The following is a 15,247-nucleotide window of genomic DNA, read 5'->3' on the forward strand; positions in this document are numbered from 1 at the left end:
GGAAATATTCATGCATCTTGGGTTAAAAAGGGAATCTTTACTGGACATAGTAATGAAAACAACAATTGATTTAGCCAAAAATTATAATAACTTTACATGGAGGGGATGAAGCAGGAAGGGGAAGTTGTATGTGTGTGTGAGAGACATGACATACTTTACCTTCTGTAACAGGAGGTGTTTAGAAAATATTTAAAGTATGTTAAGAAATAGCATTACTATCCTATAAAAATATGCCAATAATTACTAGTAAAAACAGCAAAGAAGTTGAAAGTGGGTTCCACTGGGAGTGGGGTGGGAGTACCAGTTTAATATTTAAGACTTATTTGTATATTGGATAAAACTGATACATGTAACTTTTCAAAATACATGGTATATATACTTCAATTTAAAAAAAAAATATATATATATATATAGTCTTCCCTAGTGGGTCAGAAGGTAAAGAGTCTGCCTGCAATATGGGAGACCTGGGTTCGATCCCTGGGTCAGGAAGATCCCCTGGAGAAGGGAATGGCAACCTACTCCACTATTCTTGCCTGGAAAATCCCATGAATGGAGGAGTCTGGTGGGCCCCAATCCATGGGGTTGCAAAAAGTTAGACATGACTGAGTGACTAACACACACACACATATATACACACATATGTGTATATATATATGTAATGAATGCTGTCAGTCAGTCCAGTCGCTCAGTTGTGTCCAACTCTTTGAGACCCCATGGACTGCAGCACTCCAGGCTTCCCTGTCTGTCACCAACTCCCAGAGCTTGCTCAATCTCATGTCCATCAAGTCGGTGATGCTATCCAACCATCTCATCCTCTGTTGTCCCCTTCTCCCACCTTCAATCTTTCCCAGCATCAGGGTCTTTTCAAGTTAATTCTTTGCATCAGGTGGCCAAAGTATTGGAGCTTCAGCTTCAGCATCAGTCCTTCCTATGAATATTCAGGATTATTTTCCTTCAGGATGGACTGATTGGATCTCTTTGCAGTCCAAGAGAGTCTCAAGAGTCTTCTCCAACACCACAGTTCAAAAGCATCAATTTTTTGGAACTCAGATATCACTTTTATATGTGGAATCTAAAAAAAATAAAACTAGTTAGTATAACAAAAAAGATTCACAGATGTATAGAATAAACTAGTAGTTATTAGTGGACAGAGAAGAGGGGAGTAGTTATTAGGGACAGAGGACAAGATGGGGGTAGGGGCTCACAAGATACAAACTACTGTGTATAAAATAATCAAGTCACAAGGTTATGTTATACAGCAGAATATAGCCAATATTTTATAGTAACTATAAATTCAATGTAACCTTTAAAAATTTTGAATTTCTATGTCATACATCTGAAACATATAATATCATGAATCAACTATACCTCAATTTAAAAAATACATAAAATACATTGTATAGGAGGTTTAAAAGAAGAGATGGGAAGTATGGACAGCTCTTTCAGGAAGCTTTGCTGGCAGAGAGGAGCAAAGCAATGGGGTAGCAACTCATTCAAGGGTGAATTAAAAAAAAATTTTCTTTGGCTGCACCACATAAGATCTTAGTTCCCCAGTCAGGGGTCAAACCAGTACCCCCTGCAGTGGAAGCTTGGAGTCCTAACCACTGGACTACCAGGAAAACCCTTGAATCTAAATATGTTTCAAGTGAGAATATTTAGTTACCAAATCAAACAGAGCGGGCTTTATAATGAAAAGTGGAGTCTCTTGCACCCCACCCCTTTTCCAACACATTGCTTTCCATTCATCTATAAACATTTAAACATGGTTTCTCTGAACTCAGCAGTGTGAACGAAGTCTCCTGCCCTGGGAGAGGAGGGCACAGACAGGATTTCTGCCAATGGAGAGAAGTGTCTCACCAGCCCATGAGCAAGCCGAATGGCACAAGCTCTGCTGGTGTCTTATCATCACCCAGCCTGTAGGAAGACAGGAAAGTCCAGAAGAGAAGCTGCGAAGCATGCTGTTAGCGCATTTTTGCAGCACTGCTTTGTAGAATTCTGTGATCTCTCAGACTCACAGTGCCCTCATTAGGACCTGTGCAAAGAGGAAGGAAACACCCAGTTCTGTTTGCCGCATATCTTAAAGCCTTGAGGTCTAAATTTGATTTGGGGAAATCAAGAGAGTGATTTCCTACCTCTGCCCACCTTGAGAAGAATAGGTGAAACGCTTTCTGTTGGTATCTTTACCCAGACCCTGTACGAAAGTGAAAGCATTAGTCACTCAGTCGTGTCCAACTCTCAGTGACCCCCATGGACTGTAGTCCGCCAAGCTCCTCTGTCCATGGGATTCTCCAGGCAAGAGTACTGGAGTGGCTGCCATTTCCTACTCCAGGGAGACCCTGTATACCATAATTATAAAGAGGCACAGGCTAGTTCTCGTGGTCACACCTCTACTGAGGGTGCTGTAAGTAGAGATAAATTTTATTGCACTCAAGTGGCTATAATCATAATAATATAATGCAAACATACAGTGTTTACTTCCTGAACATTAATGAAACAGCCATACGAGTACAGAAGAGCAACCAGAACTATGAGGGATTTTAAAACAAACATAAAAAGGCCCTCAGGAAAATGGCCTGTAGATCATCATCTAAGGATTTTTAAAGATTATATTTATGTTTCTTCTTTTGCAGCATATTTAAGAGGATGACAGATTTGCCAGGTTTAATGCAATATTTAAGATAATACATTATAAAAGTTACTGAACTCAAATATTAGAAACAGGACTAGTATACAGACTGCCTTGGAGTGGGAATTCGTTTTGGAGGGAGGTTGCCGTAACTAACTTGGGAAGAATCAGACGACCATTTCCAAATCGGTATTTCATGTTTTCCTCATTAGGGACCCACCTCCCTGATATTTTCCATGATACCGTCTGTCTATTGAAATGTCAATAGCAGAGAAAAGGCACCATGTCTTTTAACTGTGTCACGTGGCTATGTCAACCTAGAGGAAACTCAGATGTCTTCAGGGACCAGACAGGTGAGTAAAATGCATGTAAAAGTGAGGCCCAAGAGACCATGGATTAAATTAAAACCCACACTACACATCCATGGGCTTCCCAGGTGGCACTAGTGATAAAGAACCCGCCTGCTAATTCGGGAGACATAAGAGACACAGGTTTGATCCCTGGGTTGGGAAGATCCCCTGGAGGAGGGGCATAGCAACCTACGCCAATATTCTTGCCTAGAAAATCTCATGGACAGAAGAGCCTGGTAGGCTGCAGTCCTTAGGGTCACAAAGAGTTGGGCAAGACTGAAGTGACTGAGCACTCACTCACTCACACACACACACACACGCGCGCACGCGCACACACACACACTCTCACACACACACACACGCGCGCACACACACCCCGGCCATACTGTGCCGGCCAAACAGGAGTCTGCGGCTCACCTCTTTCCTGGGAGCTACCAATCTGTGATCTCTGCTTAGCTCTGGGAATAACGCCCCTGACAAAGTGAGACCAGAACGCCCTCTAGAGCCACGGGGGTTTCTAACACTCTCCTGGAGCAGAACCAATTTAGGCCTAAAGGAGTTAATCCAAAATGACTGCCTGAAGTCCCACCTCGCCTTCAAGCCGTGCTCAGAGCCTAACTCCTCCACGAAATCACCCCCCTTTCTCCTTCTGAGACGGGGCCTTACCTTCTGCTTAGTACCTCTGTTACGGCAGCTCCAGTGTCGTGTGCGGCAAGGGCCTGGGTTTGTGTCACCTTCGGCTCCCAGAACTCGTGGCCCAGCCTTACTATGTAAACCTATATCTCTCTCTGTAAAATTTAAAGGAAGGAATTTTGAGTATTTGAATTGCATATAGAAATTATTTTAAAATCCTAGAGCTGTATCCAAAAAAAGAATACCTCCTACCTTACGTATTCTCTCAGTGTTTCCCAAACTGGTGTTCCTCCAAACATTCATTCGCCCCAGGAGATGCTCCCTGAGAAATGCTCTGTGGCCACATGCCACTCTGTATCCTGATCGAGTCACATGGCACGCTGGCATTGTAAAGGCTCTGAGAAGATCAGGAAAAATTAAAGAGAAGTTTACTTTTCTTCACCGAGATTTCTCCTCACATATTTAGCCATTAGTCTTTGAATGGGACCATTTAAGGACTTGCTCCTTGGTTATACACTTTATTTTTTTCATTATTAATATAAGTTTTTTAATTAATTTATTTATTTTCCATTTATTTTTATTAGTTAGAGGCTAATTACTTTACAATATTGTAGTGGTTTTTGCCATACATTGACATGAATCAGCCATGGATTTACATGTGTTCCCCATCCCGATCCCCCCTCCCGCCTCCCTCCCCATCCCTTCCCTCTGGGTCTTCCCAGGGCACCAGCCCTGAGCACCCGTCTCATGCATCCAACCTGGGCTGGTGATCTGTTTCACCTTGATAGTATACTTGTTTCGATGCTGTTCTCTCTGAACATCCCACCCTTTCCTTCTCCCGCAGAGTCCCAAAATCTGTTCCATACATCTGTGTCTCTTTTTCTGTTTTGCATATAGGGACTTGCTCCTTGGAATGTAACCTTTGCAGAGGCAGCCAGGACAGACTCTGGCCCCAAGCTGCCTACAAGCAACCCTCAGCATTCATTGTCCTTGGGTAAGTTACTTGACCTGAACAGGTTACTGTTCATTTGTCTCATTTGTAAAATGGGCATAAGAGTAGGACATCCTCTCTTACAGGGCTGTTGTGAAAGTTAAATGAGTTAATATACATATAAACTATGTGTGTGTGCATGTTAAACTGTTTCAATCGTGTCTGACTCTGTGACCCCACGGACTGTAGCCCGCCAGGCTCCTCTGTCCATGGGATTCTCCAGGGCAAAATACTGGAGTGGGTGCCATGCCCTCCTCCAGGGAATCTTCTAGACCCAGGGATCAACCCCCCATCTCTTACGACTCCTGTATTGGCAGACTGGTTCTTTATCACTAGTAGCACCCGTATCTCAGCCTAAATTTGGTGTTTTGGTCAGAATATCAGACTTTTTTCCCTGCTTCAAATTCAGAAAAAAAAAATTTGCAACAAGAGGACATTGAAGTATTGGCTTTGCTACCAATAAAGGCTGTTTAGAGGAAGCTTGCTATTAGGTTTGTTAATGTTTCACTACCTCCCTGCCTTACCCGCTTCACCCCCATTTGATTCCAGCCTCTCCATCGCAGGTGGAGGTGGTTGCAGGCTTTTTTTCGTAGGGTTAGGTCATCTACAGCAGAGTGGACAAAGTGTTTGTTTTGTGTGTTAATTTGTTAGGGCTGCTATAACAAAGTGCCACAAACTAGGTGGTCTAGAATGACAGAAATTTACTGTTCTGGAGGCCAGAAGTCTGAAATCAAGGTATCAAGGACCATGCTCCCTCTGAGATGTGTAGGGGAAGGCTCTTCCCTGGCGTGTTCCTATCTCTCTAGCCCCAAGTGTTCCTGGGCTTGTGGCAGCAAACCCCCATCTCCACCTTCATCGTCATACAGCATTATCCCCGTCTACTCACACGGCCTTCCCTCTCTGTGCTTGCCTCTCTATGTCTACATTTCCCCTGTTTATAAAGACTTCAGCCATGCTGGACTAGGGACAATACTCACGACCTCATTTTATCTTGATTATCTGTGTGAAAACCCTGTTTCCAAATAAGGTCCCATTCTGGTTTACTGGGGGGGGGGGTCAGGACTTCAACACAACCTTTTTAGGGGGACAGAATGCCACCTGTAACATCCTGAGACCAGACCCTCTGAAATAGAGGAAAAGGGACCGAAGATAAATTCTGATCCTTCTTCCCTATGTTGCCAATCAGAGACATCGTTCCTCCTTGCTCGGGGAAGTGCGAGAGGGGATCAAGGAAGTCCAGCATGCTCCTACGTCTGAAACGGAGAAATCTCCCTCCCTGTCTATGGAAAATGAAGAAGGAGGGAAACCTCCCCGTTCCCACCTACATCTCCAAACTGTGGTCCAAGGAGGACTTTGGGAATGAAGAGGTCTTTGGAATTACTTGTGATCCTGCCCTAAAAGTTGTCAGTTGGAGTCCCTCCATCTCTCTTGGGGCTCAAAGGGCATACCTGTGTGTACTGAGAACACTAATTGCCTGGATGCTGGGAGACTTAAGGATGCCCCGGTGTTGCATCTGGAGCCATTTTCAGTTGGCTATGCTCTCGGGAACAAAGTTCTTTCAAGCCTAATCTTTTTGGGAGGTTGAGGAGAAAATATTCTCAATAGTCTTAGAAACAGCTATTAGCAGTACACTATATGTGTGTATATATATATATATGTATATTTAGATTTTTAATAAAGATTTGAAGAAGGGGAATGCATATTCAATAATGAGGGGAGAAATGGAGATATACATGAGGCAAAGATAACATTTCAAATAGCAATGGGTAGTGTGGGAGGGAGGCTCAAGAGAGTGGATATATGTACACGTGTGGCTGATCCATGTTGTTGTACGGCAGAAACCAATGCAACATTGTAAAGAAATTATCCTCCAATTAAATTTTTTCAAAATTAATTTTAAAAATAGCAATGGGTAGAACAAGCTGTGTGCATGCTAGGTCGTTTCAGTCGTGTTCAACTCTGGCAAACTATGGACTGTAGCCCGCCAGGCTCCTCTGTCCATGGAATTCTCCAGGCACGAATACTGGAGTGGGTTGCCATTTCCTCCTCCAGGGGATGATGTTGGATTAGGGGCCACACTCATGACCTCACTTTAACTTGTGTCTCCACCCAGGGATCGAACCCGTGTCTCTTATGTCTCATGTATTGGCAGGTGGGTTCTTCACCACTCGCGCCACCTGGGAAGCCCACAGAATGAGTTAGGCATCTTTGTTCGGGGAGAGGATCTACAGCTGTCAAGTGTTTACCGTTTGCCTGACCTGTACTATCTTGCTTAATCTTCATACCCTCTGAGTCTCGCTGGTGAGCTGTGGGGCAGGGCAGCTTATCACCAGGGCTTGTGCTCTTAAGGGCTGAGCTACACAGCCTCCTTTGTCTGAAACCCAGGAGGCTGCTCTTCCTCTGCATCCTGAGAATGGTTTGTGTCATTTCTTCTACAGCACTGAATCCGTTTGGAGTTGTCCCCTTTCTTGATTGTGAGCCCCTCCAGGAGGAACTGGTCCACACTCATCTTCATTGTTTAATCTGCTGCCTGTCATCTTGTGGGTAAGCTTTTAGTTAAATCAATGAATAATTTTTTATTAAAGAACGCTTGAAGATTTTCCTGATCCACAGAGTTGCTATAATACTCATGAACTATGATTGCTTCACACACAGGAACAAAGACACTCAGGCTAATGATCTGTATTATAGCAGCGACAATATGCTAACCAGTCTCTTTCATTATTTAGAACTTTCCCCACAGTTTAAATTGAGAAAGCCCAATTTCTACCTAGGTCTTTTCGTGGAAGTATCCAGGGCGTGGTGCTCAATGCATAGTGTTTTGGTGTCTTCAGGGAACCTGCTGAGTGGTCACTGACCCAGGCTCTTCCTAGACTAGGTAGGACAAGGGTGACTCTGGGCCACTGACACTAGAAAAGTACTGAAAATCTGTTGCCCCATTCAAACCTGGCATTTATTTACATAGTGAATTTTGGAACACAAGAAATTAGCTGGCCTTTATGTTACATTCTGCTTCCCACGAGATGCCTAATTTTTGAAACCCATGGAGCACAGACTTGGTCTAATAAATGCACAGAGGGACAAGCACATATTAGAAGAATCTCAAATCAAAATCTAACAGCAACTGACCATGTGACCTGCTTTGGGAAATGGAAAGGGAGACAGCCCCAGCTGTTACCTGCTTATCAAACTAAGCATCCTGGACCTTATGCAACTCTAGATGATTTTCTTACAAATGGGAGAGCAAGGGGAAATAATACATTTGTGAGAAAATGGCAGGTACTGGAAGCTCAGTGGAAGCCAAATGGAAGGAATGGTGGCAAAGATTATATCTCTTCTGTTTTCTAAACTCAAAGAGAGAGAAACATGAATAATACTTCTTGGTTTGGTGGTCTCTGGGCAGCTTGGATCTTTAAATATTTGTTCAGTAGTTTCTGTTTCTTCATTCATTCATCTACGCGTTTATTGCTTCGTTCAGGAAACATTTATCGTGTACTACTCTGTCTAGACACGAGGTAGGACGCTGAGGATGTAGGGGTGAGTGAGGCCGATTGCCTACCCACCCGAGTTTAGGAGGAATTTAAACACGGACATGGAGTAGACTGAAGACGCTTTGAAGGCAGAGATGGAGACTTATTCATCGCAGTAGCACCAATCCGTGGTATGGTGACTGCCATATAGGAGGCATTTAATAAATGTTTCTTGAATGACTTAATGAAGGTATTGGTCACACATTAATAAAGCAATTTTCACACTGTAGTGTTAAACTACTAAATATAGTTGAAGACTTCAAAAAATACTAAAAATTTTCTTGCATGACAATAACTTCAATGAAATTTTCTAATTGGAAAAATAGCCAACGTAATTTATACAATATATATCTGTTAATAGACTGAAACCTCCATGGTGCTCTAGTGCTGCTGAATGCTACCTATGTTTTAAATGATTCATCCTGAGTTAGAAGTTCCAGGGTAGAGTGTTCTTCCTTAATACCAGTTAATATTTTTTTTTCAGTTGTGGCTCAACCTGAGTGAAGCAACTGACATAAAAAAGGCATCATTTGTTCTAGTCACTTTGGTGAAAAGAGAATGGCATGGGTTGACAGTCGCTGTGAGGACATTTGAAACAGCGCATATGTTTGTATTCTTATTGATTTCTGATAGCACTGTTAAAATAGAAGCCATAAATTATGTATAGCCAAGAACTATTAAGAATTTCAAGGCAACTACACTTAAAATAAATGGCCCAAGAACTGTAAAGTCAGCTGGCTTAGAGTAAGAATTTCTAACAATAATTCATTTCTAGCTGTTACTAGTCATGCCCATGGTCTTGGAGGATGCTAAGAGGGATCTCTGGTGTGGCTACAGCCATGGGTCAGGTACCAGCTATGGATGGGGCGCACATAACCTAAAGCCTGCCCAGGGCTAGGGTTTGTTTTTGCAAGTGGCTCCAGGCCCACACTCTTCTCCACAGATGGCTGCCCACAGAAGGCCACCAAGTTCCTCTCATGAGACTGTCCTTGATACCTGAGCAGTGGTCTCATGGCATGGGCAGAAATTTCAGAAAAGCATGAGAAAGCATGACCACTGAGTTGGTCAATATCAGGGCCAGTGGCACTGCTAGTTTGAGCATGCTTGCGGCCATAGCTTGTGCCTTAGTTGCATAAAGAGGACTTGAGTCAACAGCTACCCTGCAGCTAAGTAGTAGCACGCACATTAAGTTCTCCTAGTTAGAGAACTCTGTAGACAAAGGATTGGAATAGGCACTTATATGATGTGGTCCCCTTGCAGTTCAGGCTTAACGATGTGTGACAATTTGATTTGAGGCATTTTGAAAGATAACATTCCTTAACACCACCTAACGACCGTGGAGTTATCATAACACATAAAAACAGGCACAGGAGTGCTTTAATGCCTTCTCACTGTGCAAGCAGAGGAAGATGCCCAGAAGAATGTGGAGTAAGTTATACAATCTGTATGGAGAACAGAGGGAAGCATACAGATAGCTTCTGCCTATCACACACAAGGACTTTGTGGCCACCTGTACTTAGCCTTCTTTTGCTAGAAGCAGGCAGAGAATAAGCTAGTTGTTTTTCTGAAGAATGGCTGAGTGACCAGGGCTGGATAACAATCTCTGGGCATGACCTGGCTCAGTGACAACTGGAAGGCACATTCTGGCCCTTATAAAAAACTCATCAAAGGTCAGGGACGGAGAATCTGGAAAATGGTTGGCCAAATGTTCTGAGACCTTCTTCTTGGCATGTAATGTAGAAGTATAGTTCATTTTTTCAACTAATATTTAGTCTTTGCTACATGCTAGTTACCAGTACTACACTGGTAAATGAGAGATCCATCCTATCTTGATGGAACTTACTATTATCCAGCAAGGGGAAAATTTTCAAACCAAGCTACCAGAGTAAATATATATTTTCAAACAGTGATGTGTCTACCAAAAGAAGTATAGGATACTTTGTGAGGCATTGTTATAGAAGAACCTAATTTAGATTTGGGGCTAAGGAAGGCCCTACTTTGAGTAAATGACATTCAGCTGATAGCTGAAGGCTGGAGTTGGAGTTGGCAGAGTGTGTGTGCATGTGTACATGTGCCTGTGTATGTGAAGAGTGTGAGTGCTGGGGACGTTGGGAAGTGTTGTGGGCTGAAGGAGTAACAAAGGTCTTATGGGGGAAGTTTGACTCTTTGGGGAATTGAAAGCAAGCCGGGGTGGTTGTCATGGGATGTGTGAGTCAGAGATGGGTATGAGTTGAAGTGGGAGGTAGGCAGGATCCACACCATTCAGGGCTTTGTAGATCATGTGGAACATCTGTGATTTGTCCTAAGGATGGAGTGTGTTTGTCGGTGATCTGCTGTAGAAAGATGTGATGAGATGCACCCCAGCTGTTAACCTGAAGAAGGATGCTTCTCAACAGTGGTTCTTGAAAGTGAACCAGGATTGAAGTGTGACCTTGGGTGAAATGTCAGTGAGACAGGGTCGTATTTTATAACACATTTTATAGATTATCAGTGATGGTGATAGAGCTTTATTGAGGTTGTGGAAAAGGAATGAAATCACGCAAGAAAATACTTCATGTTGACTTCATGTCCCCCACATCTCAAATACCATGAGCACATGTGCAGACATCCAGGAAGGCAGAATCAGTGAACACCAGGGTCCCTTCTGAAGCTGAGTCTGCAAGCTGTTGTTCACTCCACAATGCCCTACTAGAATCTCTCCTTGTAAGCGCTCTCTCTTGCTCCTCAGTTCAGGAAATAGGAGGGGAGTTTAAAGAACTCACTCTCAGGACTCTTCTCTTAAGCTTGAAAAAAAAATTTTTCTTGTATGTTTCTTAGGAAAGGGTAATAGAAAATAACAAGCTGCAAAATCTTTGACAGTGCAAAGAAATGCCTGTGGTGCTGCCCACATTTGCAAAGCTTGGGCTGGGATTTTCTTTTTTAATCAATATTTTTCTTATTGAAGTATAATTGATTTACAATGTCATGTTCATTTCTGCTGTACAGCAAAGTGATTCAATAATATATTATATCTGCATTCTTTTTTATGTTCTTTTCCACTACGGTTTATCATAAGATATTGAATAAAATTCTCTGTGCTCTACAGTATTTAACAGTACCTTGTTATTTATCCACTGGGATTTTGCTTTTGATTAAGGTTTTAACAAGGAGCATGGACCTTATGAGAAGTTTATTTTAAGTCCTTAATTTAGCATGTTTTGCATTTCACTTGGGGAAGTGACTTTTCTTTTAAAACTGGTGAATGGGAAGCATATGCACAATTATGTATTGAAACCTACAACCCCAATGAACCAGGGAAAACTATGGATTAGTAGAGGAAAAAGTTATCATTTCAAGTTATGTTTCTATGAGTTCAACCATCAAATATTAAAAAAGTTGTTACTTAAAAGCATTATTCATAGGCTACCAGATGGATTATATATAATCTATTGTCTACAGAGGTATCAGGTTAGAAGACTAATGAATTTTTGGCTTTAAGTAAATACAGATCTCAACCATGATTGCTTTGAAATGAATCTGAATGAGTTGGAGAGGCAATGGACTAATTGTTTCAAAAGACAGAATGAAAATAAAAATATGATAGGAATTCACAGTATATATGAATTCTGCCCAATAGATGGTCAAGTCTCCATTCCTAAACCAGTAAATCTGAATTAATACTTATTCCATTATGTGCCTTAGTTCATAGAAAAATAGCTTTCCTTTCCTCTGTTTCACTTGCTTAATCTTGAGAAAAATAGAAGATAATAATAGTCTTGACAGAAGTATGATCATGAAAAAAAAAGATTCTAAAACCATTGGCAGATTCAATGGATCAACAAAACTGAATAGTATGAGGTTTGAACAAATATTTCTCAAGTCCTATTTACCACAGAACTATGAAGCTGGCCTTCTAGAGAGCACAGCCTGGCCATTTTTATCCCCTAGCTAGGCTGTCTCGGACAGTGAAACTGGATACAGCCAGGTGAACTAGACTGTCTAACCACAAAATGGGATAGAAACGAGATGAAAAGAGACTCAGCTGTGAAAATGGCATGAAGGTGAGAGGGTAAAATTCTGATTGCCATTCAGAGCACAAACGATTTCAGATGCTTTACTGTGTTTTGGGCTTCCCTGCTGGGTCAGTAGGTAAAGAATTCACCTGCAATGCAGGAGACCTAGGTTCAATAATTGTTTTAAAATAACTTTTCTTTACAGTTACTTAGTTTTTAAGAAACTTAAGGACTCATTTAGGTAACATGTTAATATTTAAGGAATGATCCCGAAAAAGAGTTGTTTCAAAGATTTATTAAATAATATTTGAGAAGTGCTAATAAAGAAGGAAACAACTTGACCATGCTAATCGCTATTTTATTTAGAATTGTATAGAAAGTTCTTCTAATTTTACAATATGTGTTAGTGCTTTTTCAGATGTTACACACTATGTGTGTGCTAAGTCACTTCAGTCGTGTATGACTCTGTGTGACCCTATGGACTGTACCCTGCAAAGTTCCTCTGTCTATGGGATTCTTCAGGCAAGGATACTGTGCCCTCCTCCAGGGTATCTTCCTGACCCAAGGACTGAACCCACATCTCTTATGTCTCCTTCTTTGGCAGGTGAGTTCTTTACCTGGGAAGCCCCAAGTACACTAGAGCATTATTACAATAGAAAATGTTGGGAATTCCCTGGCAGTCCAGTGGTTAGGACTCAGCACTTTCACTGCAGGGGCCCAGGTTCAATCCTTGGTCAAGGAACTAAGATTCTGCAAGCCATGCATGGTATGGCCAAAAAAGAAAGAAAGAAAGAAAGAAAAGGTTATGCAATTTCTCTATTCTAATATGTCACACTTTATAATCTCACAACAACAAGTTGTGATGTTCCTAAAAATAAAAACAAATAAATGCTAGGAACACAAGCTATGTAACTTCTTCAATAAACTGGGCATTCCTGATATAGCTATAATCAAGAAAAGAACTGTCCTGTTTGCAGATGACATGGTACTATACACAGAAAACCCCAAAGATGCCCCAGAAAGCTATTAGAGCTCATCAGTGAATTCAGTAAAGTTGCAGGATACAAAATTAATATACAGAAATCAGTTGCATTTCTATATACTAATAATGAACTCTCAGAAAGAGAATTCAAGGAAACAATTCCATTTACCATTGCATCTAAAAGAACAGAATACCTAGAAATAAGCCTATGTAAAGAGGCAAAAGACTTTTATTCCAAAACTGTAAGATGCTTATGAAAGAAACTAAAGAACAAATAAACAGATGGACAGATATACTGTGTTTCTGAATTGGAGGAATCAATGTTGTCAAAATAACTGTATCACCCAAGGCAATCCATAGATTCAATGCAATTCCTTTCAAAAATACCAATGGTATTTTTCACAGAACTAGAAAAATAATTTAAAAATTTGTATGGAAACACAAAAGACCGTGACTAGCCCAAACAATCTTGAGAAAAAGGAAGAGAGCTAAAAGAATCAGGAAGCCTGGATTCAGACTATACTACAAAATGACAGTAATCAAGACAATATGGTACTGGCACAAAAACAGACATATAGATCAATGGAACAGATTAGAGAACCCAGAAATAAACCCATGCACTTATGGCTAGTTAATCTATAACAAAGGAGGTGAGAAATATATAATGGAAAAAAAGACAGTCTCTTCAATAAGCAGAGCTGAGAAAACTGACAGCTACATGTAAAAGAATGAAATTAGAATATTCTCTAACACCATATAAAAAATAAACTCAAAATGGATTAAATACCTAAATGCAAGACCAGAAACCATATACTCCTAGAAGAAAACATGGGCAGAACACTGACATAAATCGTTTGGCATAATCTATCTCCTCAAATAAAGGAAATAGAAGCAAAGGTAAACAACTGAGACTTAATTAAACTTAAAAACTTTTGTACAGCAAAGGAAATCATCAACAAAATGAAAAGACAATCTACTGAATAGGAGATAGTATTTGCAAATGATATGACCAATAAGGGGTTAATATACAAAATATGTAAACAACTCATATAACTTAATACCAAAAAAAGAAGCAATTTGATTAAAGAGTGGGCAGGAGACCTGAATGGATATTTTTCCAAGGAAGATATACAAATGGCTAATTATATTGCTAATCACTAGGGAAATGTAAATCAAAACCATAATGAGATGTTGCCTCATAACTGTCAGAATCACTATCATCAAACAGGCTCCAACTAACAAATGTTGGTTAGGATGCAGAGAAAAGGGAACCCTTGTGCACTGTTGGTGGGGATATGAATTGGTGCAGCCACTGTAGAGAACAGTATAGAGACTCCTCAAAAAACTAAAGATAAGGAGTTTCCTGGGGACCTAGTGTTTAGGATTCCGGCTTTCACTGCCGTGGCCCAGGTTCCACCCCGGTCAGGGAACTGAAATCCTGCAAGCTATGTGGCATGACCAAAAAAAAGAAAAAAAAACACAACAAACTAAAAAATAGAACTACCACGTAACCCAGGCTTCCCAGCAGGAGACACAGAAGATGTGGGTTTGATCCCTGGATCGGGAAGATCCCCTGGAGAAGAAAATGACAACCCGCTCCAGTATTCTTGCCTGAAAAATCCCATGGACTGAGGATCCTGGTGGGCTAAAGACCAATGAGTCTCAAAGAGTTGGACATGACTGAATGACTAAGCATAGCACCATATGACCCACAATTCCACTCCTGGGTATATGGCCAATAAAAAATTACCCTCAGAAACTCTAATTCAAAAAGATATATGCATCCCAAGTTTCATGGCAGCATTATTTACAAATAGCCAAGATATGGAAGCGACCTATGTTGTCATCAACAGATGAAATAGATCAAAAAGATGTGGTCTATATATATATATACCATATATTAATACATACACATGTAAAATGGAATGCTTGTCAGCCATTTAAAAAATGACACTTTTCCATTGCAGCAACATGGATAAACTTAGAGGGTATTATGCTAAGTGTAATGAGTCAGAGAAAGACAAAAACTAATATCACTAGCATCACTAATATGTGATATATAAAAAATACAATAAACTAAACTAGTGAATAGAGCAAAAAAGGAGCAGACTCACAGGAATAGAGAAAAACTAGTGGTTGCCAG

Source organism: Odocoileus virginianus, chromosome 21 (assembly GCF_023699985.2).
Source record: "Odocoileus virginianus isolate 20LAN1187 ecotype Illinois chromosome 21, Ovbor_1.2, whole genome shotgun sequence".
Taxonomy (NCBI): domain Eukaryota; kingdom Metazoa; phylum Chordata; class Mammalia; order Artiodactyla; family Cervidae; genus Odocoileus; species Odocoileus virginianus.